General features: G+C 39.1%; 1 protein-coding gene across 1 annotated transcript in view; it reads left to right on the top strand.

Moving 5' to 3' along the window:
- The first annotated feature begins 1,932 nt into the window (after window positions 1-1,932).
- brinp1 (bone morphogenetic protein/retinoic acid inducible neural-specific 1) overlaps window positions 1,933-23,140 on the top strand; it is a 109,240-nt gene continuing 88,032 nt past the window's right edge. The window contains exon 1 of the mRNA XM_072453166.1: window positions 1,933-2,396. The gene's annotated coding sequence lies outside the window, so the exon portion shown is untranslated. The remainder of the gene's footprint in view (window positions 2,397-23,140) is intronic.

The raw sequence follows: 23,140 nt of genomic DNA, 5'->3' as shown, positions 1-23,140 counted from the left end.
CTCGACAGCCTGCAGATAAAGAGCAGGTTAGAGTGGCATATAGTGGCATAAGAGACCAATAATTAGATCATGCCTGTCAAAGTGCGCTGTCCCATAGTTTGTTCCAAAGTAAATGCATTTTCTTGTATGTGTTTTAGACTTATTAAAAAGTTGTATTTACTTAATTATTGATTTAATAAAACATTTCTAATGAGTCTCATTCATTTATCTTAAAAATCATTTCAGTTGAACTTCTAGCTATTAATTTAACATCCTTTCAAATTATTCACATTTAAGCACCACGGACAGAGACATCATCCTAACCCTTAAATTCATCTCTTTTTTGTGATTCATAAGGAATTACTCTGAATAATGCCTATTAGGATCCATGTAAAACTTCAGTTTAATATTATCATGCACTGAACTGCATTCCCCCACTACCTTTTTGCATAGATCTTCTTCTTTGCTAGTTCGGGATTAATTCTGGTTTGAAAGTGGGTTAGTCTTAGTTTGAACATCTTTTTTGAGGCTGTTTTATTTATTTATTTATTTATCTATCTATTTCTTTATCGTCAAATATCACTGAAAAGTTTGAGAGTCACTGGTCAACAGTGGTAACAATGTTTTAGTTGCCGGCTTCTCCTCCTCATCAGCGCAATTTCCTTCACAATCTACACGTCATGAAAAATACACTTTTCTATCTTTCCCACTTTTTATATGTCTCCTTGCAAGAAAAAATACACATACCAAAGAAGGGGTAAGAAAAGTACTTACATCGGCAGAAACCAACCTTCCAAGTAGTAACCGATAAAATGCCGCTATTTTGCATAATAAAAGCTGTGGCCAATTGGATTTTAATGCTGCACCATTTGACCCAACCCGCAGTGCTTCGTGTCTGCTCTGGCAAAGAAAACCTGTCACGTGTCAGCACCACTTCCACTCTAATGATTTGGTAATGACTGCATTAATCCATTGAGCCTCATTGACTTCCATGCAGCAGTAACAGCAGCGGTGGCACGTTTTCTGCGGCCCGTGGTGGATGCTCGAGACACTTGACTCTGAGTGGACCATTGGGGGACTATAGCGAGAGCTGTCCACTACTGCTATAATGTTGTCTGAATCTATTACATATATTACTTATAAGCCAGTCATATCCAGGAGCGTGACCACAAGAAGAAGACAAATTCCACATGGCCTAAAGCATGTGTACAGATTTATTATTTATAGGATTTTTTTGATGAAAGATTTATTGATGAGATAAAATTGCAAAAGTTCAAGCCACATATAGCCACATTTTCAGTTTTCCGTCATGCACATTTATTTTGATCAGTTGATATGCTGTAAGCTGCCACAACTAATTTAAAAAGACAATTATTTGAGAAAACTAAATTGAAGACGCTAAAACAAAAATAGAAATTCCAATTTCATGTTAAACTATTCAATTATAACTGCTGTAGTTTGCTGAACCTGTGTAAAATTATTTAAGAAGTTAGTTTTTTTGGCTACTTGGTCGTATTTCTACTTCAGCACAATGGACAGCGACAGCGTTGTTCCAATAAGTCCGTCCCTTGGGACTTCACCATAAATAAATGGAACTAAGTGCATTTTTCTGTGGTGCAACCAGGCGTGCAATCACCACACAACTACTTCTTTCTCCCCCTTTTCCACAGCACACATCCACGTGTTATCGAGTCTACAAAGTCTTCATTTCAACCGCACAATTCCTCTTTGTGTTTAATAACGCATCTGAACCTTAATTCCCTCCGGTGACCACATCCGTGCGCTGCCGGTGCTGAACATTTACCGGAAAGCAGCAAAAAGTCACGACACCGCGTTCTATCCTCATCCCACCCTTGGTACCCTCGCTCCTCTCCTCCTCCTCCGCCTCCTCGCGCGCGCGGACCCACCCCTTTTACTGTCTGCTCCGACCGTCCTCTACAATACGCGACTGTATTCTTTGCGCCTCCCCTTTCTCGCCCTCGGTCTGTGCATCCCAGCCTCCTCGTCCGCGAGATTCGTCCTCCTGCTCCGACGGGAAAAAAAAAAAGAAAAAAGAAAAGAAAAGAAGAAAAAAAAAAAAGAGTTCAAAGAAAACACGTCGGCATAAATCTCCCTAATCATCCCGAGAGTTCCGTTTTCCTCTCTCCCCGCTGACGGACTTCGCTACTTGTTATATTTTCCCATCTTTCTTTCCCCTTCTTCTCGTCCTAGAACACGCCAATGCCAGAGACCGCGCCGAATAAGAGGATTTTTTCCCCCTGAGCATGACAAGGATTGCCAAACCATCCGCAATCCAACATCACCGACTGAGCCACCAGCATGAGCACTGGATACATATGCTACAGCAGAAGTTGTTGGCTCGACAACTAACAAACCTTGGACCGCAGCTACCGCGAAGAGGGGAGAGTCAGTTTTAGGTAAGACATAACAATGAGAACAGCACGTTTTTTTTTTTTTTTTTTTTTTAATAATCTATTTTTTTTTTTTTTTTGCGAGATTACTGTTTTGGGGGGGTCTGGCCACGAGGTAGAGAGCGGGAAGATCGCGCTTTACGCAGCACAGTGGCACAGTTATGGCGATGATGCGTGGTCAGCATGTTTTTGTCCCCTTTATGGCTAAATGTGCGCCTTCATAATTCACGCTGACCCCCGTCTCGAAACGCGTCCTTTCACGCCGCTGCCACGCTTCGGCTCAATGTCGTCACTCTCCCTTTTAAATGATTACGGACTGTCCTCCGGTCTTTCTAGGACTACAGTAGCGGAACATTATGCAAATGAGTTGTGTTATTGATGATGTGCACTTGGCTCGTGTGCGCGCGTGCCGTGTGAGCCAGCATCTTTGGACGACGCGATGCTGCAGAAAAGAAACGCGCACATAATGGCTCGAAATGAGATGATTAAAACATCAAAATAGCCGTCGGGCAAAAGTCAAGGCGCGTTGTAATCAGGCATAGGCCACGTCAACGGACGCGTCCATGTATGTTTGGAGTTCGATCTCATTTTATTCTTGTTTTATACATTTTTTTTAATGCCCCGGAAAGCGCATTTTACCTTTGACTAAAAGTGATCGTTGTTACAGATAGGGCCGGCTTCCTGTAATATAAAATTGACGATACATGTTTTTATGTCTTTGATTCAGTAAGCTGTACGTAATGAATTGCAAGCAAACTGCAAGTCCTCTGGCGTCACTTGTGTATGCACTCAATCTTGTGTCGAATATAGTTGTGTAGAGGCGTGTGCGCGCGCGACACCTCGACGCTGAAAGTTACCGTGGCGTGTTCCCTCAACTTGCACTGGTTGCTGTTCCCCCGGCCGCCTGCGGGGGGAGCTCACGCTCTTCTTAACCAGGTGTCACTGTTTGGCCTGAAGGCGAGATAAGTGTGCCTGATACTGATAGCAGCTCAATGGAATTAGACAAGCTGCTGCTGTTTGAAGCATTATCTGCATTTGCTGCTACATTGTTGTCTTGATTGTCACTGTAGTCTTTCGATAATGGGGTTGATTAGCTGTATTTAGAGCAAGAAGAACAATAATATATACCACTCATCGGAAATGCCTCAAAGATGACAAAAGCTGTGGTAACATGTGTTTTTTTAATGTAGATTAGATTAATGTAGTTTATTTATTATTGCGTTATTGTATTCAGTGTTTAATATGTTTATATTATATGAATTATATTATTATTCACTGTAAATATAGGCTATGTTTTACATAACTGCCTCCTAAATAATGCCACCATCTAACCCTGTTGTTAACAAAAAGTAAGTTGATAATTTTAAGTTAATCACTTAGATAAAAAAAAAAAAAAAAAAATCTAACGTTGCACAAATGCTATCACAGTCTGTCTGTTGTTTCATCAAAATTTAAACATTTTCAGTGTTTGAAATCTAGATATTGCATATTTTTCTTCGACTTAGTCACGTACATTGTTTAGTGTACATAATCAACTTATTCAGATTGCCCGGTTCAATCTGCCGGTCTTTTCAACAGCAAACATATAATCGTATTCCGCAGAGGAGCACTCCATAGGCATTTGCCAAAATTGAAACACAACAGCAGCTTAAAGCCATATTTGTGTCAGGGCTTACGTGACCCGATGTAGATGATGCTTTCAAGGACTCAAGGGAAGAGAACACATAACTGCCGAAGTCAACGGCTTTGCAACTTACTCATAAATTGTCCTCGTCATGTAACAATAATGTCTTCAGAGCGGGTAAACAAACGCAGCTCCAAGAAAATGAAATGGAATGAATATTACAATTGTTCACCTTGTGTCTTTCTGTCCAACTTCTTAATTATAAATTCCCTTTGCAAGCGATGGAACTGTGTTGGACTTTGGATCGCCGGATCAAAAGCTTGCTTCTTCTCAGCAATGTTTTTTTATGTGGGTACTCGCAGAAACTAGTGGCCAGAAGGCTGCGTCCCATGAGGTTAGAACAAAAAAATATCAGTTTTTATTTGAACCAAACCAGAGGGTGCCTTCTTGACACGTGACAAAGGCTTACTGATGCTGTGAGTGCTGGGAAGGCTGGATAAGCTGAACAGAGATTCATCATGCATTTATTATGCCTTTGTTATTCTCAAATATCCAGCGCTTGCACAATCTTTATGTTTAACTGAACATATCTTTGAGATCTCCACCAAATTTGTTCTTTTGTCGTTTTTTGAGCACCCACATCTTGATAAAAAGCAGAGATATCAAACATCTAATCCACAAACCTTTCTGAAGGAGATTAACAGCTAAATTTGTCTATGTTACAGGAGGAAATGACAAGAGAATTTACTTTAAAATGTTGCTCATCGTGATGAATTGGCAACAAGGATTATTGTTAAATATTTTCAAAAGGATTTTACTTTTTTTCAGATTGTGTCTCCAGTCAAATGAAATCCAATATGTTGGAACACCACAGTGGAGGAGAAGTGGGTTCTGCAAATCACCACAATAGTGACAATTTTATTGTTATGAACCAGTCATTCAGAACTCAGATTTCAGTGACAGCCTCAGTTTGCTTTCTCGGTCTGTGTGTGAACGTATCACCAGACAATTGTTGGAAATGATTTGCAGCACAATTAAAAAAAAGATAATTAAAGGGGCTGTACCTGAAGAAATCTAATTTGTGTTGCCCCTGCAATGATTTAAAGGGTCAAGCTCCAGAGTCAAAATGAAACTGCTGTGTGCTGTCTTCATCTACTTTAGTTGACATAAATATTGCCTCTAATATGCACCATCTCACAGGACATTTTATGATCCCAAACCCCCGTAAGATTAAGAGTTAAGCAAGATGTACAATTAAATAACCTATATATACATTTTATTTATTTTTAAGTACTACTGCTACTTGATACTGTATTTCTTTTGGGACAACAGAATGTAATTTACAACCCCAAAAAAATATTTCTATAGAATTTCCACATGGTTTTACTAGTTCTGCTATTGATCAATACCATTCTAAAACAATTCAGGAAAGGTCCAATTTTGTCTCACTCAATGTTTCCCCCGTATTGATATAGTTACATGTTACATGTTATATGTCATATGTCATTTCTGACCTCTCAATACTCTTGGAGAGAGGTTCATATCAAAATCCTACCATGAGTTGTAAAGCTCTGTCAGGAAGTTGTTTCTTAAAAAAGGTAAAAAGAAGATAATGCATAGCCATTTATCGTTGGAAGCACTGGCCTGGTGTATTGTGGCATGTTTTGGTAAAGATATTTTGATTTGTCGTGGTCTTCAACAATAGCAGACTGCACTGGCTATTACACATAGAACCTTTAACTTAATTTGCTTCACTGCTGCCTCCCCATGCTCCCTGCAGCACTATACAGTAATTTGATCCGCTCCAGTCTCGGAGTTGTGTCTGAGGCATTCTAAACAAAATGGTGCCCTCTCAGAGCTAAAATATCTCAGGGCCCCAATTTGTATGGAGATGAAGAGCAGCTGTGACCAGACCTTCGTGAATTTTCTTTTTGCAATTGCCAATTTTCTGTGAGGGCTTGAGGTCTCATTTTCATCTGCATTATACATAGGTTTGCTGGCCTTGTATTGTATCCGAAGCGCTAAAGTATAATCTATATAGTGTTGTTTTATAGTATCATAACTGCAAGTCAGGAGCATTATTTTCCTTTTCATATTTTCATACTCATACTTTGTTTAAAAAGAAAGTGTATGGTTGTCTCGATCAGGTTAGAGCAATTGTTTTAGGTTTCACTGCACTTTGATTAAATGATTTACTTTTAAAACACTAAATCATGAAATCACGGTGGCTAAAGAAGACGTTGTATTTTTGGGGGATCCGGTGTCTGGATTTTTTTTTTGAACACAAAAGCAGTTTTTTGCACAGAGCAGTGGGCGATAGGGGGTAGGTGAAACAGGGATTTTATGAGCACTCAAGCATCGAATGCAAGTCTCAATTATTTATTCAATTGTATTTGTTTGTTTATTTGTTTGTTTAGAACGGCACATGTTAATGGACATGATACAACATGAATGTCATCACACCGGATTAAAACCAATATCCATCCGTTGTCCCAAGAGCCTACTCTGGATAAAATCATGATAAAAGAACACCATTACAACTCAAACCATATCATGTGACTGTAGCATGACATGCCGCTTTCATATTAAGAGTAAAAATGTAAAGAAAATGTCTGTTTTCACCTCATTTCTTTCTGCCTATTGCTTCGTTCTTTCAATTATTTAAAAAATTCAGACTCCAGTTCATACAAGGACCGTTCAAAAATGTCACACAGCCATTTCTCATACTAAAAACATGTAAATGAAAATCTGTTGGCTACAGTAAAGCGCCATTATGAACAGGAAGGAAATGGACCCGATTCTATTATTAAGCTGTTCTTATCAATATTTCATTTTACAACGAACAAAATGTAAAATAATGTCTTAATTAATGTGCATGTTATAGTTCACTACTAAAAATATTGTATGACATTGGGGCAGTAAAAGGCATTGTTCTACAGAGCCCCTGAAATGACCTGACACAGCACAAGTTCTGCCTATAGGTTTCCTTATGTTCTTGACCTTGCCGGTGCATAAAATCCTCCAGGTGTGGCTGTGAGTACACTGATAAAACATGCCACGCTGGGACTTATGTATATTAATTCGAATTTACTGCGCAAAGCATTCATGTTTACAGATGCCAATCGTATGTGTCCCAGTTGGCAAACCATGAAACTGTTATAGCAGTATGTCGCTGGGTGGTTCAAGTCTCCAGCTCTGCTTTTGCTTGTAAAAAAACTATCCATCCATTTGAAATCAATGAAATCTGCCATAATTTTGCTGCTATGGAAACAAGTGCTTCTCTTTGTTATGTAGCTGCGCTTGGCATTGAAGGGTTGTATTTACAGTGGTGGTATAATCCTGTTAAAACTTTGCTTTTAAAGCCTTTATACTATCTACATTCCAAGTCTCATTCACACCGGAAGGCAAAATTATCCTTCAAAACACTTACTGAATATAAAATGGTTATAACATTTGCTGCAGGTTCTAAAGAGATTAAAAGACAATAAACATTTATTATTACTTTAAATGACCCTCCCTTACAACTTATTTTTTGGACAATTTACTGTGATTTGCACAAGCCTAAATCCATCCCAGTTCATGGCACCTATACAGACTACATAGGCATGAATATGAATAGTTTCTGCACTATATGTGTGAAAAAAGATGAATTAATTTATTCTATATTATATTAAAGCTGGGGTACCTTATTTTCTGTAGGAAGTAGGTATGTATATCTATCTAGCTCTCACTTGTTAATATCCATATGCGTTCATTTTAAGCACTTTTTAGAGATTGAAGTGTAATTCAGGCAGTAAGCTCAAGCACAGCTCTTACGTCTGGCTTGACAAGAAATACATGTAGCTCCCTAATTTTTGTATCAAAGTCCTGCTTTTACAATATGCTCTTAGGGGAAAAACACAAAATGTAGAAATCTTTCTAAGTTATCCATTTTTATTATTACATTTCTGTGCCTAATCTGTGTTGCAATACTGGAATTTCCCCGTTGTGGGACAAATAAAGGTTATCTTATCTTATACCACAAGGATAATAATAAATAATAATAATAATAATAAAAGACAATAGACTGTAATTTTCCAACACATAATAATTGCACTTTATGTTGCCATGTGTTCACTCACTTTTATATTAGTTTTGATAAAGCTCAAGACAATTTTGAAACTCTATTAAGGTCAGATAAATTTTATTTTTCAAATGAGTATATAGTTTCGATACTAGTTGTAGTATTGATTAGTATCTGATTTTTCTACAACAGTGTCCTCTTTGGGGCCAAGATCCTGAAAATGAGACCGCAAACTTCAGCTGGACAAACTAAAATAGAAACTCAAATTATAATGGGTCATTTAGGACCTATACCTTATCAAGCTGAAATTACTAAAATGACGTAGAAATGAATACATTACACTTGGACAGAGAGCTTGAAGGTTACAATTCTGAAAATACATCATATAAAACAGTTCTGTTTCTATGATTTTATAAGCATGAACTACTCCTACTGAGGCTCTTGAGGATCATGTACAGTATATTCAGCAGATCCACTGCAGGCTTTTGCACATGGCATAAAATCAATACAATTGCAGAGGGTCAGTATTGGATCATAAGGAAGACTCACATTAAATTCTAGGTTAACGCACTAATGTGCGTACTTTTTAGGTCACCCACATGAAAACGAACCTTTCAGACTGTAGATACATGCACTAGTCCGACTGAATCGGCCTCTTGACGGCTACTCAGGGCAAACATATGCACAACCACCTCTACAAGCTTGCTATTCAACTGCTATTACTGTACCAAAATAACCCTAGTCGGTCCAGTTAAAGCTGCAGTACCCTTTTTTTCTTGCAAATGGGTAAAATTAAGACGCACGTTGTGTCAAAATCAGACCACTGCGTTCTGTCCACATCTGAAACATTTTATCAATACAAACTTGTAAGTTAGAACTGTGTGCTTTGGTGTATTGTATTTCATTGTATTTTGAACGTGCTGCTATCCTGTAGCTATCCTGCAGGTGTGCACTAGCATGCAGGGAATGATTGACAAGTGGGAGAACTACTCAACTGTCCACACCAGGATTGGTCACCAAAAATCCTCTATTCAACCTTTAACTTAACAGAAAATGCATGCATGTGAAAACATTATGCCAAAGGTTTTTGTGAAAGCTTGGAAGTTGTTGGACAGATTTCAATGTCTTTCTCCTTTCACGGTTGTAAAATCACGTACCCCAGCTTTAAGCTCGTAATCCTAAATAAACAAGTGTGCATGTTTCTGACACAAAAAGTTCTTTGAAAAAAAGGTATAAGGTAAATGTTAATTGACTCTCAATTAATTTGTAGCACTCTATGATTAAAATACCATACATTTCTAAATACAATAGTATATACATATTCGTATTGTTTGTAATTTAACCAGTGTCATGCTTGATTATGAATGAAAACAACACATGCTTGACCCCCTTAAGCTGTATTTTGATTTGGTCTCAGTCCACTGCTCCTCTTCTACCATGTCTAGAGGATACCACCTGGCAGTCCAGTGTCGAGTGGTTGGACCAGCACCAGCCAGCTGGCCTGGCCCCACAACTGCTCCTGCCTCTGTCCTTACATGTGCACTGCTCATTCTAAATGATTCGAGTTTCTAATGCTTGTACCACATTTAGAAACTGAGCTTACAGAATATCTTCCTGATTTTGTGCAGGGTGAACTTGTACTATTGTGCTGCCTCAGAGAGCTGAGAGAACCACTTTTAAAAAACGCAGGCCACTGGAGGTTGAGTAAAACCCCAAGTCAGTCAATTGGCTCTGAATTGGCTGAACTTAAGTGCAATATCAGCAGTGGGAAAATTGGCTGCCGTGGTCAACTTTTTCCCCCTATTGCTTCAGTATTTGCACGTTTGACATCCAGGCCAGGTGTACAGGGAAGACAACCCATGTGCCAAATTTATCAGTAATTACACAGCACTATTTCCTCAACCCATCTATGCCTTGAAACGCCAATGACATTCTTTAATCTTGACATCCGGTTATCATATGCGATAAGAAAGCACCTTATTAGAGGTGGGGGAACAATTGGCACTGTCCTGATCCTGTTTTAAGGGATTCGGGGTGACAGGCACGCTGCGAGTGGGTGATACACCAGGGAGGGGAGAAAGGCGAAAAGGGTTGACAAGAGATGTGGGTTGAGGAAGTGAGGACAATTACGGAGCTGGCGCTGCAAAATCCACAGAGGTTTCAGACAGAAGAGGGGTTACAGGGATCTTTTACAAAGGGAATGACCAAATGTTTTGTTGGATTCATATGGCATTTTGTTATAGGAGTAAATGTTAAAAAGTAAAGTAATAATGACATACAGTATAGCGTTTAGCTAACCCTATTTAATGATAGTATTGATTCTTCTTCTTTCTTATTCACATTGCTGCATGCATTTACCTGTATGTTTTCCTAAGATGAACTTTGGTTGCTTCAATAATATGAAATACACTATCATACACAGAAAAAGGTCTTTATGCTTCACCCTGTGGGGTTGTTTTTCCCCATCACACTGTGAATGGCAGAAGATAATTGCATCAAGCTTTGGCGTAATTGCATATTAGACTTAACATATAACACTCAAACAAAGATGTAGGTGGGGCTAAATGGTAGTTAATTAGATGTCTTATTCATGTTGCATTGATTTGTCATGGGGTTCCCATCTGAATCTTCTGATTGAGGGGAAAGTGATATTAACATTGTACCAAACTGGCTTCATTTTGAAATGATTCAGTCACTGACGGTTGTTACTTGCGATCAACACCAAAGAGATATTGGCACAAATTCATTAATAGAGTCACTTGATGTGAATAATTTGTTTTCTCAGCAGTCTCCCGGTGCCAACCTGGCAACCGACCCTGTTCGAAGCTCGATCCAAATTGCGAAATAAAATGGACTCTTCATGCATCAAGTCTTTTTCTTTTTTCATTATACTGCTCTTGCTGCTATATTTGAATCTGGGTTTGAGTAAGCGGTTAATTGTTTAGACAGATCAGCCCACAGTAGACCTATTTGTAAAGGCTGAAATGCAATTTTAGCACAAAAAGCCTGCAAAAGCTTACAAGCTTTGCCGGTAGCAGACAGGGAGATGATTTGTGTTTCAGTCAGATTTGCGCTTGAATCAAAATGCTGACACTGCGTTGCCTGGAATAAGATGCACAGCACACTTCACAAACACAGAGGCATCTCACATGATTTAATCAGCCCTTGCGTATAGTGGCTTTCCCAACTCTGCCCCATAACACATCTGTTACGGTTAATTCCAGCAAATCCCAGTAAATCAATTATACATGTGATGCTATTTAAGATATATTATGCTCTCACTGTACTGTATCCTGAATGTGCTGGCTGCTAGTGATGAGCTTATGGGCTTATTTGTGGCCGGTTAACAGGTTTTGTAAATTGTTGCTATTGATCGATTATATGTCAAAAGGAACATTATATATTATATATTTGATAATATTTAAATGCCATTGTGGATTCTGCATTTTATTTTACTTGATGCATTTCAGATGTTTTGTGAATTTAGTCTTTTGTATATCATGGAATATATTTTTCAAACTGAAAAGTTGTCACAGCCAAACAGTGCGTTCAGACTTGTTTAGTGCTGGTGTGTGTCCAGTTAAGTCCTTGATGTGGCTTGTGCAAGTGTGAAAACTCCTTAAAACACAAAACCAGATACATTATTAAAAGGCAAGGCAAGTTTATTTGTAGAGCACATTTCATACACAAGGCAATTCAAAGTGCTTCAAAATGCATTCAAATCACAAAGAAATTACAGAAACAGAAATAAATGAACTAAATTAAAAATTATCAATCCAACTGATTGTCTAAACTAATAAAATCACAAACAAAAGAGAAGAGTGCAAAGAAAAAATTGTTTCAGTCATACACGCAGCTAAACAAAACTGTTTTTAGCTTAGGTTTGAACATTGTCAGAGTAGAACCTGTCTCACATCTTCAGGAAGACTGTTCCAGAGTTTAGCTGCATAAAACTGAAACGCAGATTCCCCATGTTTTGTCCTGACTCTGGCACCAGCAGGAGGCCGGTCCCTGAGGTCCTCAGAGTCCGAGATGGTTCATATGGCACTAACATGTCTGAGATGTACTTTGGTGCTAGGCCATGGAGAGACTTGTACACAAGCAGAGCTGCTTTAAAGTCTATTCTCTGAGCCACAGGGAGCCAGTGCAGAGACCTGAGAACAGGACTAATGTGATCATACTTCCTGGTTCTAGTCAGGACTAATGTGATCGTACTTCCTGGTTCTAGTCAGGACCCGAGCAGCAGCGTTCTGGATGTACTGCAGCTGTTTTACAGCTCGTTTGGAGAGGCCAGTGAGCAGGCCGTTACAGTAGTCTAATCTACTGGAGACAAACGCGTGGATAAGTCTCTCTGATTTTGGCAATGTTTTTTAGATGGTAAAAAGCTGCTGATGTTATTGATTTGACGTGGCTATTAAAGTTCAAGTCTGAGTCCATTATTACCCCCAGATTTCTAATTTGGTTTGTAGGTTTTAGAGCGAGACTCTGGAGGTGACCGCTAACACTTTCTCTTTGTTTCTGTGGGCCAAAAACGATTATTTCAGTCTTGTCTGAGTTCAGCTGGAGAAAGTTGTTTTGCATCCACAAACTGATCTGTTGGATGCAGTGACAGAGTGAATCTACTGGTCCATAGTCACCTGCCGATAGTGAAACATAGATCTGAGTGTCGTCTGCATAATTGTGATAGGACACATTTTCACTGCGTATCAACTGACCTAACGGCAGCATGTAGAGGTTGAACAGAAGGGGACCCAGGACTGACCCTTGGGGCACTCCACAGGTCAGGGTCATGTGGTCTGAGACACAGCTACCAATTTCAACAAAGTACTTCCTGTCTTCCAGATAGGACCTTAACCAGTTTAGGGCAGTGCCAGTGATGCCCACCCAGTCCTCTAGTCTCTGTAAGAGGATCCCATGATCGACAGTGTCAAAAGCAGCACTCAGATCTAACAGAATTAAGACTGAGGCTTTGCCCGTGTCAGTGTTCAGGTGCATGTCATTTGTCACCTTGACAAGAGCAGTCTCAGTGCTGTGATGAGGTCTAAAACCTGACTGAAAAACATCAAATGAGTTGTTTATTAAGAGGAAATCTGTGAGCTGTTGGTAAACAACCTTTTCAAGGACTTTGCCCCAAAATGGCAGATTAGAGATGGGCCGGTAATGACTCAGTACTGCGGCATCAAGACTGCTCTTCTTTAGGAGAGGCTTTATGACCGCAGTTTTCAAAGACATTGGGAATGTTCCAGATTGAAGCGACATGTTAACTATGTGAGCGAATGGTGCTAACAAACTGTTCAGCACAGACTTTAGAAATCTGGTGGGTAACACATCGAGGCAGCATGTAGATGAACTCAGACTGGTGATGATCTCATGGACAGTTTTGTCAGTTACTGGTGCAAAAAGGAATATTGACAACTATATAAGGGGCTGAGCGATATTGACAAAAATGCATTCCTCAATAATTATGTCAATCCAACAGAAATGTGTTAAACATGTATTTTGGTTTGATTATCAAACTTGTACAAAAGGCCTGTAAAATTAATCATAAAAGTGCAAAAATATCACCTCTGGGAGTCTGGGTGTTATTTGGATATTATAAATATCTGAGATCCCAGACTCAATTTCCAGGTTGAGAATGACTCTTGCATTGGATTCGTCCAGATGGCTACAACTAAATATTTTTCTACAACTAAGACTATATTCTAAATTTTCATATCTTCAAAACAACTTTCACAATATTTTATCAATGATTTTAATTTGTATATATATCCCATTCCTAAGCTTATTATTCTATTGGATTTTAAGTATCATTATTACATTTTCCACATTTCTAATACATGCAACAATCCATTAAAAAAGAAAGTTGAGTTATATTAATCAAAAGACCAAGTAATTCAACCTTTACATGTCTGGGTTTTTTGATCCATATTGCAGTTCTTCTTCCTCAACAAAATAAACATACAACGTCCTATTGACACAGATTAACTATGTTCAACAGTACGTTCACTGATACATTTACACGCTGCGTACACACTTGCGATCAAGAGCCCCTCACATGCTCCTGCCAGCCCCCTGAGACCTGGATGGCACCTTGCTGATACAGCCACTGTTGTTAGTTTTAATGATGGAGGGTGTGATCCAGCTGGAACATACCTGAGCACTATCCTCTCTGGTGTTGTGCATGCTCAGCACACCTACATGACACCAATGTAGGGCACTGAAGAGGCAACGTGGCACATTCAATGAACACCAGCAAGCAGAAAAAGTGCCATAGTGCAGGGCCATAGCTAAATAGCACTTTTCAACATGCAGAGGAAGTAGCCTAAAACAGCTCTGGTTTAAGTAGCGAGCCATCAAGAAACAGGGCTGTAAATAATTCAACATGAAGCCAGGTACTTTTCTGTCGAAGAAATTATTTTAAACCGGGATTCCTGTTTTTGAGACACATTACACTGAAGAAATGGCATGTGGAAAGTGCAGCATTTCTTCAACCAAACATATCAAATACAGGACACACAGTACACGTAACCACTATCACTATCACCATGCCATCCAATTCTATTAAATGCAATAGACTACTTTTTTGTCAATATGGCCCACCCCTAGTTTAAAGTTAGGTGAACATGTTTTACTTCTGTTTTGTTGAAAGCCGCACCATCACAATACAGAGTAGCATAAAGAGTGGGAGCCTTGTGGCAAAAGCCCCTGAACTACAGCTCTCAAAAAGGTCAGCTCAGTGGAAGAGGAAGAATAGGACAGTGGGAAAAAAAAAATCAGTCAAAAGGTCAAGAGCACTGTATTTCTAATCCTAACATGGCCAATGGGTACGAGTGTGGCAGAACCCGTATCAAGGGTACATTTCTTGCCAACAATAACCTTCCTGGAAGAGGAGATGAAATATGGCCCCAAAAGAAAGATTCCTTCCCTCAGCAGAAATCCCAAATCCTTTTAGTCATATCAGGCCTAAAGTGTGTGCTGGGGCGCCTTTGCTCACACATGTGCTGTGTGGATGTCGGTGTATGAGTGAGCAGATAAAGGACACCTGCTCTGGGGCTTTTCTGCAGGTCTCATTGCCTATCCCAGTTTGGCTGGTTCTTTCTGTAGGCTATTCCTGTATGATATGATTTATCTATAATATGTAGGACACAGAGACCAGGGATGCATGAAACAGTTCGATGAAACCTTCCCCAAATTAGATTTATGTAAACCCATTCTTTGTTGCAATGTCACATTCATCCAAAGTTATCATATATATAATGTTTTAAGAATGTATAAAGAAGTGGGATATATAAGGTAGTGTTTTTGTTTTTGTTGTTGTTTTTTCTACTCTGCAGTGATCTGGAATACATTTTCACCATTACTTTAATTTGAATAATATTTTAAAACTAGAAAAATAAATCATGTAAATACATCTTTGAAATAAAACACTGTGTGCTGTGCAGTAGCAACTCAGTTGTTATAGATGTATTCATTCATTGATACGACTGGTACATTGCTTTCTCACTCCTGCTCTTAATCACACCCCTGAGCATGACACTGGGCTAATAACATTTCACTCGTGTCTGGTGGAGAAAGCGATAGCCCCAGTACAATTTTTGATATTCATGCAAGTACTGGCACAGGGCGTACAGTGCAGTTTAGTGTTGCTTTTGCTTAATCTGCAAGGAATTGAGATGGGAGCAGCTTTTTCTATTTTCGCCATCTGCTCCACGTCTCTGCAGATTTTGCTGATTTATGGAAGCCACTGTCTTTGCCTGTTCCGCTGCTTTCCCTTTCATTCTACATATTTATAGCTCTGAATAAGAAACAATAGGAGGCACTGAGCACCTTCTTAACTCCTCTCTCCTTTTGTGCTTCCAAAACAAGGCGGTCAGTCTGATAAGGACTCCCTTGCACCAAGTTCCTGCAGTTACCAATTCATCAAAGGGCAAAATTGGATTACTGAATAAACAGGATAATGTTGGGGAGATATGAGGTGAGAAATGCGAGGATTGGTAAAGCCTTTAGGTGCTCATAGAAAATAGGGGGGAAATAACTAAATAAGATTAATAATGCTGCAGCATGGACTATTTTTTTGAAGGAATTAAAGAGTTTAGATCAGTGTGACAATGGATTTAGGGAGAGACTTTACTGGTTCCATAGAACTTTAAGATGAAAAAGTGGGGAAGCCAGCTGGTTTGGCTGATTTGGTGGAGTTAATGGTTGAAAGTCGTCGGATTATGATTGACTACAGAGTCAGATAGTTGATAGGAAACAAATAAATGCCTTTACATCTTAAATAATTCAACATATAGAGCACAGTACATTAGCAGTGTGTAAATTGCAAGAGCTCAAATCAAAGTAAAATCCTCCCTGGGAAATGTGAGCAAGGTGTCGCATCAGAGTGCACAGAGAGCCAAGAGAGAGGCAAAGATGAGCAAAAATAACATGCTGCAGCTGGACAAAAGCTTAGTGAACATAATGCCAGTGAGGACAGCAGTTGTTGTTTAGTTTCTGCCCCCTACAGAAAAATGTGAGAATGGTTTGTCAGGAAAATGTTAGAGAAGCAGCATGAAAACACAAAAATGTACTGTCAAAATATTTTCCTCTCTGTCCTGCTTCCTTTCACTGAACAAGTCGTTAGTATGCCGGTGGGAAGAAGATGGGTACAGCACATTGTTCTGTCCAGACTACATCGCTACCTCGTTTGATAAAATACCTGGATGAGTAAATGACTAGCATTTGTGTAGTCCTTACAAAGTCATGTGACTGAAAAAAATGTGCTAATGAAACATTCTGGTCAGGGTGCATTCCCCACATATGCTAGCAAAAGTAAAAAAGCAGTGCCTTTGAATTCCAGCTGCGCATGGTTGCTGTGCAACACCACATTCAGCCCTGCTCACTGATCTGCAATTTCAATAACATATTATAGACACAAGCAATTATAACACATTGAGGGGCAGAGAATGGAGCTTGTGTAATTCTACCAGCGATTATAGCAATGTGCCTTCTATGATTGTTTGTCAAGAGTATAATGAAAAAGTCTGTATGCAGTTAACTACTATAAAAATAGGTAAAAACAACAACAAAATGTGCATTTGCAACCTTTTACTTACAGCTGAAAGACATAATTCTGGCTTTACTATGGATTATCTATATGTTGGTAAGATCAAATAATAACATTTATGAAGTAAAAGTTAACCAAGGCTTTGTTAAGTAATTTGAGATGCTTTGCATCAATGTAACACATACATGAAGTCAACAGAAAAGTCCAAATGCCTTTGTCACCAGTATTGGGAAGAAAACCGTAGTCCATCACTTGTTCTCATCAGAGATCTATTCTGAATACTTAGAATACTTTTGCATTGAGTTGAATAATATTGTTGTGTGGAAACACAACATTCAAACTGCTTTTCTTTTTTTGTTTCACTGTTTGTTCTGCATTTATGTATGAGATAAGCAAAGATTTATAACACTTTTAGAAGGATAAATTGCACATGCACTCACTGCAAGAGCTGTATTTTTAATTTTTTAATTTTTTCTCTCAAATACTGTGCAGTTTGAAGCCTACATTTCATGATCAAATACCACAGTGTTTTGCTCTGATTTTACAAGAGTAACTGGATTCTGAAAACTACCAAAAAGAAAGAGTTAAATATCAGAATGATGTTTCTCAAGATTTGTATTCTGAATTATGTATTTCTGGTACATTTAGTCAGTTGCTTTCCAGCACTGATTGTCACACAGTAGACAGCCTTTGAATACCCAACACAATAGTTCAGATTATGTTTTAAATGTCAGACAACTACACACGATATGGTTGAACAGATGATTCTCAATGCATTTAAAACCCATCGGAGAAATCTCCTCTACACACCTTCCTCTGACCGGCAGCCTTTAAGGGCAGCCACCGGATAACATCACTTGACATTTACATGCATGAGCAATGAGAGAGAGTGTGGTGAAAAGTGTCATTTATGCTCCCAGGACCTGATTCATGTGTGGGCTCATGTGGATGCTTTTACAGTGTGACCACCTCAGGGAGTGACAACTTGCTCTCTATAATCTTACATTTGTCTCTCTGCACAGTCTTAACAAGGAGTATATCATGCAGAAGATGTTGTGCATGAAGCATTTTGGGCAATGTATTTATTTAATTTACCCATCTCTTGTCAGTCCAGTGCTTTCGGGGGAAATTGGTGGGATACAACATATTTCAAAACAAAGGTTGCACCCAGCGAGGTAAATCGAAGGGAAGCAGTCGGTGGTTTCTCATCAATAAAACCAGAGAGTAATTAGAGAAAGCACTTGAAAGCCAATTTGCGAGCTGACAAATGATCAATCTTCATCTGTAATGCAGCCACGGTAGCATACAGCAGCAGTGGTGGATGTGGTGACAAATGGCTCTCCTGTGCTAGCTAATATTCCTTTTTTTTCCTTAAGCAAAATGCCTAGTTGCTGCAGGTGAAGGAGGAACATTTTTTGTGTGTGTGGCAGTACTACGAAAACAGGCAGGTAATAAACTCACTTAAGCACTGAGGTGGAAAATGTCTGCACTGTATTTCAGAATAATATTACAGAGGCAAAAAAGTGCTAAAAGCTGAATAGAAAAATAAGAAGACATGTTGAGAATACAGGACGCTGTAAATGACCGCTATGGCAGTAATATGGCACGTAAACTACATATTTTAATGTCATAAAATGTATTTTATAATACAGAAAAGGAAGGAAGAAATAAAAATGAAATAACCTTCCAAGTACAAACTAGCATTAAAATTGTAATTTAGTTGCGATGCCTTTTTATTATCCCTGTTGCAAAATGTGTTATGAAAATCCACTCTAAATCTAATTACTCCTGGGTGAGCATCATCTATCAGAGTCACATGCTTGGATACTACTACGTACCTGCAGTCTGTTTCACGTGCCACGCTGCCTGCTCCAAAAGCGTATTAATTACTTTGCTTTATGGCAGAGACGGTCATCTTGAAGAAAGCTCTCATAAAGTGCCCGTGTGCTGCCTCTGCTGTGCAAACGGGCAGCGATCACTCCTCCTGCCTGCACCTCTCCACATGACAAAACCACCTCACTAACCTCCTGCATTGATCTCCCTTCGCCCACAATAGGTTTAGACACAATAATTCAGCCGCCAGGTAAATTGGAATAACTCTGACCATTAGTGAATTAGTTTGCTCTTTAAAATAAGCCATTGATCCTCAGGCTGAAGCTGATTGGTTGCTGACCAACCAGAGAATTTAATTATCAGGGTGAGTGTTGCTTGCTCAGCCATGTTATCTTGAAGGTCAGGGTGCCGTGCCGAGCCCTTTTAAAACTAAAAGACAAGGCATAGGCGAGCGTGAAGAAAAATAATCCAAATTAAATTCTGCTATTTCAATGGGCACAAAGCTGGACAACATTATTTTTTTCATTTTTCTTACGCCCAAGGGTGCATCATGTACTGTAGTAGTACTGCCTCACTGGAGTTTTCTTGCATCAGCCTTAACATAGCAGAGAGGTCATAAATGTTTGAGTAAAGCATACATGTTTATCAGAATCAGAAATACTTGTATTCATCCCTGGGGGGAAATCATCTTCATTACACACAAGCAACTAACCAAAAAAGAAGATATCATCAACAAATATGACTATTTTTGTATCAACTGTGCCCTCCATGGATGATGTATTATACAAAGACTGATTTGGACAGATCCATACGTCTTTTCCAGACAGTTCTAATTCTTGGGTCACAGAATGAAGTTTGATTTTGAATATTTTTTTCAGTGTAGTTTATAACTTGGATGTGAATATGAGTAGCAGAATCCCTCTGAGACCAAAGCTTGCATCTTACCTAGACTAGACATCGAGTTACATCATGGCATTGTTCAAAAGAGTTTCAGGAACAATGTTCTCTTTTCAGGGTTTGCGACACAAAAACCCTCTGAAATTAGACAGCTGAGATTCTGACCCTTATAGCCACCCTTCGAGGCGAACCAGGTGATGGCGAACCAGGTGATGGCGAACCAGGTGATGGCGAACCAGGTGATGGCGAACCAGGTGATGGCGAACCAGGTGATGGTGAACCAGGTGATGGCGAACCAGGTGATGGCGAACCAGGTGATGGCGAACCAGGTGATGGTGAACCAGGTGATGGTGAACCAGGTGATGGTGAACCAGGTGATGGTGAACCGAAGACAAATGTCCACTACGGTGGACAATACATTTGAATATAAAGTTAACTGTGTTCTCCAGTGTAAGTCTATAGAGCTCCCGGTGTTTGGGATGCTGAATTTACCATTGCAAAATAGGGCATAAATCCTGTGATAGTGGGATTTTGTAAAACTAAATGCTCTTTATTTCTGCCTGTAATGTAATTGTCTGAATGTATAAACAAAAACACATTACTGGCCCAGTGGATTCCATGTTAGACTCAATCTATACAGCTGTAGTTATGGAAATGGAATATATGAGCTCTTGCTCTCTGGGGAGTGAGTACCTGTCTGAAAATGAACGCCTTTATTCCACTCTGATCGCTTTCCTCCTTGGGTTTTGGAATACAAATAAGGCGAACAAGACTCCCCATTCGTATGAACTTTATAGAATGAAGCGGGACACTTAGAACCCCACACGGGGCAGAAGAATTGATTGGCCGAGTAAGTGACGGGACCAGAATGGAGATTGAATTTCCTTGAATGAACCAGAATGGAGGAGGAGTTGTAGCATGAATAAGGCTGTTTAAAGCAGGCCGCGGGATACAATCCTCCCTTGTCTTTCTGTGATTTCCTGAGGCAGACATCCTCCTCTTTTGACCATGTGCATTCAAGGATAAATGTCATCCACCGCGTCTCTCCCCCATCACTGTGGCTAATCTACTCTGCAATAACACCATGGCAATATTAAAATTACAAGCTTTGTCATAAACTGTAAGGTGAAATGGTGCATTGAAATAGACAATTTGTGCTCCTCTATTTCACAGCAGGGCCCCAATGCGATGGAAAGGGGTACTTTTACCACAGTAACATGATGCTGCTTTGTACAGTATATTGTGCTACTCAGTGTTCTTTCTTGATGGTTCTAAGTTTGGATAAATGGTTTGATCGAGCATAATTTCTTTAGTTATTGAAAAAGAATATCAACCTACATTGTTTACAAGGATTGCTAAGAACAAACTGCCTTGCTATACAGATCTGATGGAGCTATGGGGCCAGCCAAGTGCTTGTTGGGAAAACAAGCCTCATCTTGTGGTTAAACTGTCCCTGGACCAACCTGCCAAATGCCTTGGCCCTCCCTGCGATGCCATTGAACTCTTTTTGTTCGGTGGGCAGCAGTCCTCACGGACCTTAGCCACAATTAAAATCCGAAAGTGTTATCTCCTCCAAAGCTAATTTCCCTTCACATCCTCAGTGGTTTATTTACCCGGCTGCACGCTTTCTCTTGAGTCAGCAGTTCTACACATGAACAGTAGTTTATTCCTGGGAAAGAGTTTTTTTTCTTCTTTCAGTCCCTCCTTGATGCATATTCCAAATTTAAACTGAGCGTGGCCCAAGGTGATCTGTCTACTTCTTTTTAAAAATGTTTTATTGTATTGTTCTCTCCATGTGATCTTATAGAGTTTCAATTCATAAAATCATCCACGGATGGAGACTATGGATTGGTGATACAAAGATCAAGGTCAAAATGTAAATCATGTAATAAATTAAAATTGCCAATTTCTGATTTCTTACTACACACATGAATTATTGCCATCGTCATTAACCAGTGTTCATTTCCATTTTTAGAAACGAATATGTCAGCTCATCCTTGTTTTATTTGATTGATTTATTTGATTATGAAAATGCAAGTTTTAAATCTGCAGGGCACATAATTTGCATACATTAGCCGTTTCCTACATATGTCTATGTGTATTGTTTCATTATGACAATTCCGATCAGATCTGACATAATTAGCCCAAAACTGCCATGCTAACGCTTCTCATGCATCTGTGTCTAATTAACGAGGGACTGGGAGACATGCTTTGTTTCTGTCAAAATAATAATTAAAATACAGCACAGCAGCTTTATCTGATCGGTAATATTCATGCTTTCAAATTACTTATTACAAAAATTGCAATTTGATATATTAGTCATGCTGATATTGAGTATGTTAAAGAGAGACACTGGGATTGTAAAGTATGAATTGACTTAATAACTTTCATTTTCTCAATCAAGTCATTTATCATCTTTAACAAGAAAGATTAAGCCTATTAAATTTTCCCTGGTCTTTTAAGATATTTTCTAATAAAGTATGAAAATGGTGATAGTTTTTTCTTCTATATTGGGGCAGTTGATAGCACTTTTGCCACAAGCCAAAGTTCTTTTTAACACAATTACTGACGGAAATCCCTTTCTTATCAGTAGCTACACATTAATAGTAAGTGGAGACATTATTTCAATGTCAAGTGTATCTGATGTTCCCTGGGACTACACAGACTACAACTGCTCATGAAATACTGCTCACCAGGATTATGGTTTGATTCATTTGATTAATTCATTTCAACAAGCATATTCACAGAACATACAGACACTGATTTTAATGAAGGAGCCTCTGAAATGCGGTGAAATGAGTGTTATCTTGCAGTTCAAAGAAGGGTCAAAATGCATTCAAAACTCTGAATCAAAATGTCCAAAGTAAATGACGTTCTTACTTTCTTGATTATTCTGACATTTTAAAAATATATAGCCACTTTATCACACACAGCACCTTTTGCCTTGACCAAAGCCCAATTTTGTAACAGATGATTTTTGAGAATACATTAAGGTCAAAATTTTCACTGATCATTTGTTGCGCCTCTAATTGACACCAGTGGGTAAAGGGAAACAGAGCTCTCCCACAGTAATGGCAGGATGTCATAACACATCATGACGCACCCCTCTCACCCTGTCAGATCTGCTCATGACACCAATTAGACCAAAAGACAGTGTTTCGCTGAGAACGTTCTTCATGCTCATCTGCAAAAGGGTAATGGTCTTCTCATCACACAGAGCAGTCGGGTATGTAGATTTTACCAAACTCCACAAAGGCACGAAGAGTGTGAAGCATCAAAATAAAGTG

The sequence above is a fragment of the Eucyclogobius newberryi genome, unplaced genomic scaffold, assembly GCF_026437365.1.
Source record: "Eucyclogobius newberryi isolate DKJ021-1_F unplaced genomic scaffold, fEucNew1.0.hap1 SCAF_2, whole genome shotgun sequence".
Taxonomy (NCBI): Eukaryota; Metazoa; Chordata; class Actinopteri; order Gobiiformes; family Gobiidae; genus Eucyclogobius; species Eucyclogobius newberryi.
Note: the sequence above shows the minus strand (reverse complement) of the source record. Positions and strands in the feature narration are given on the sequence as shown.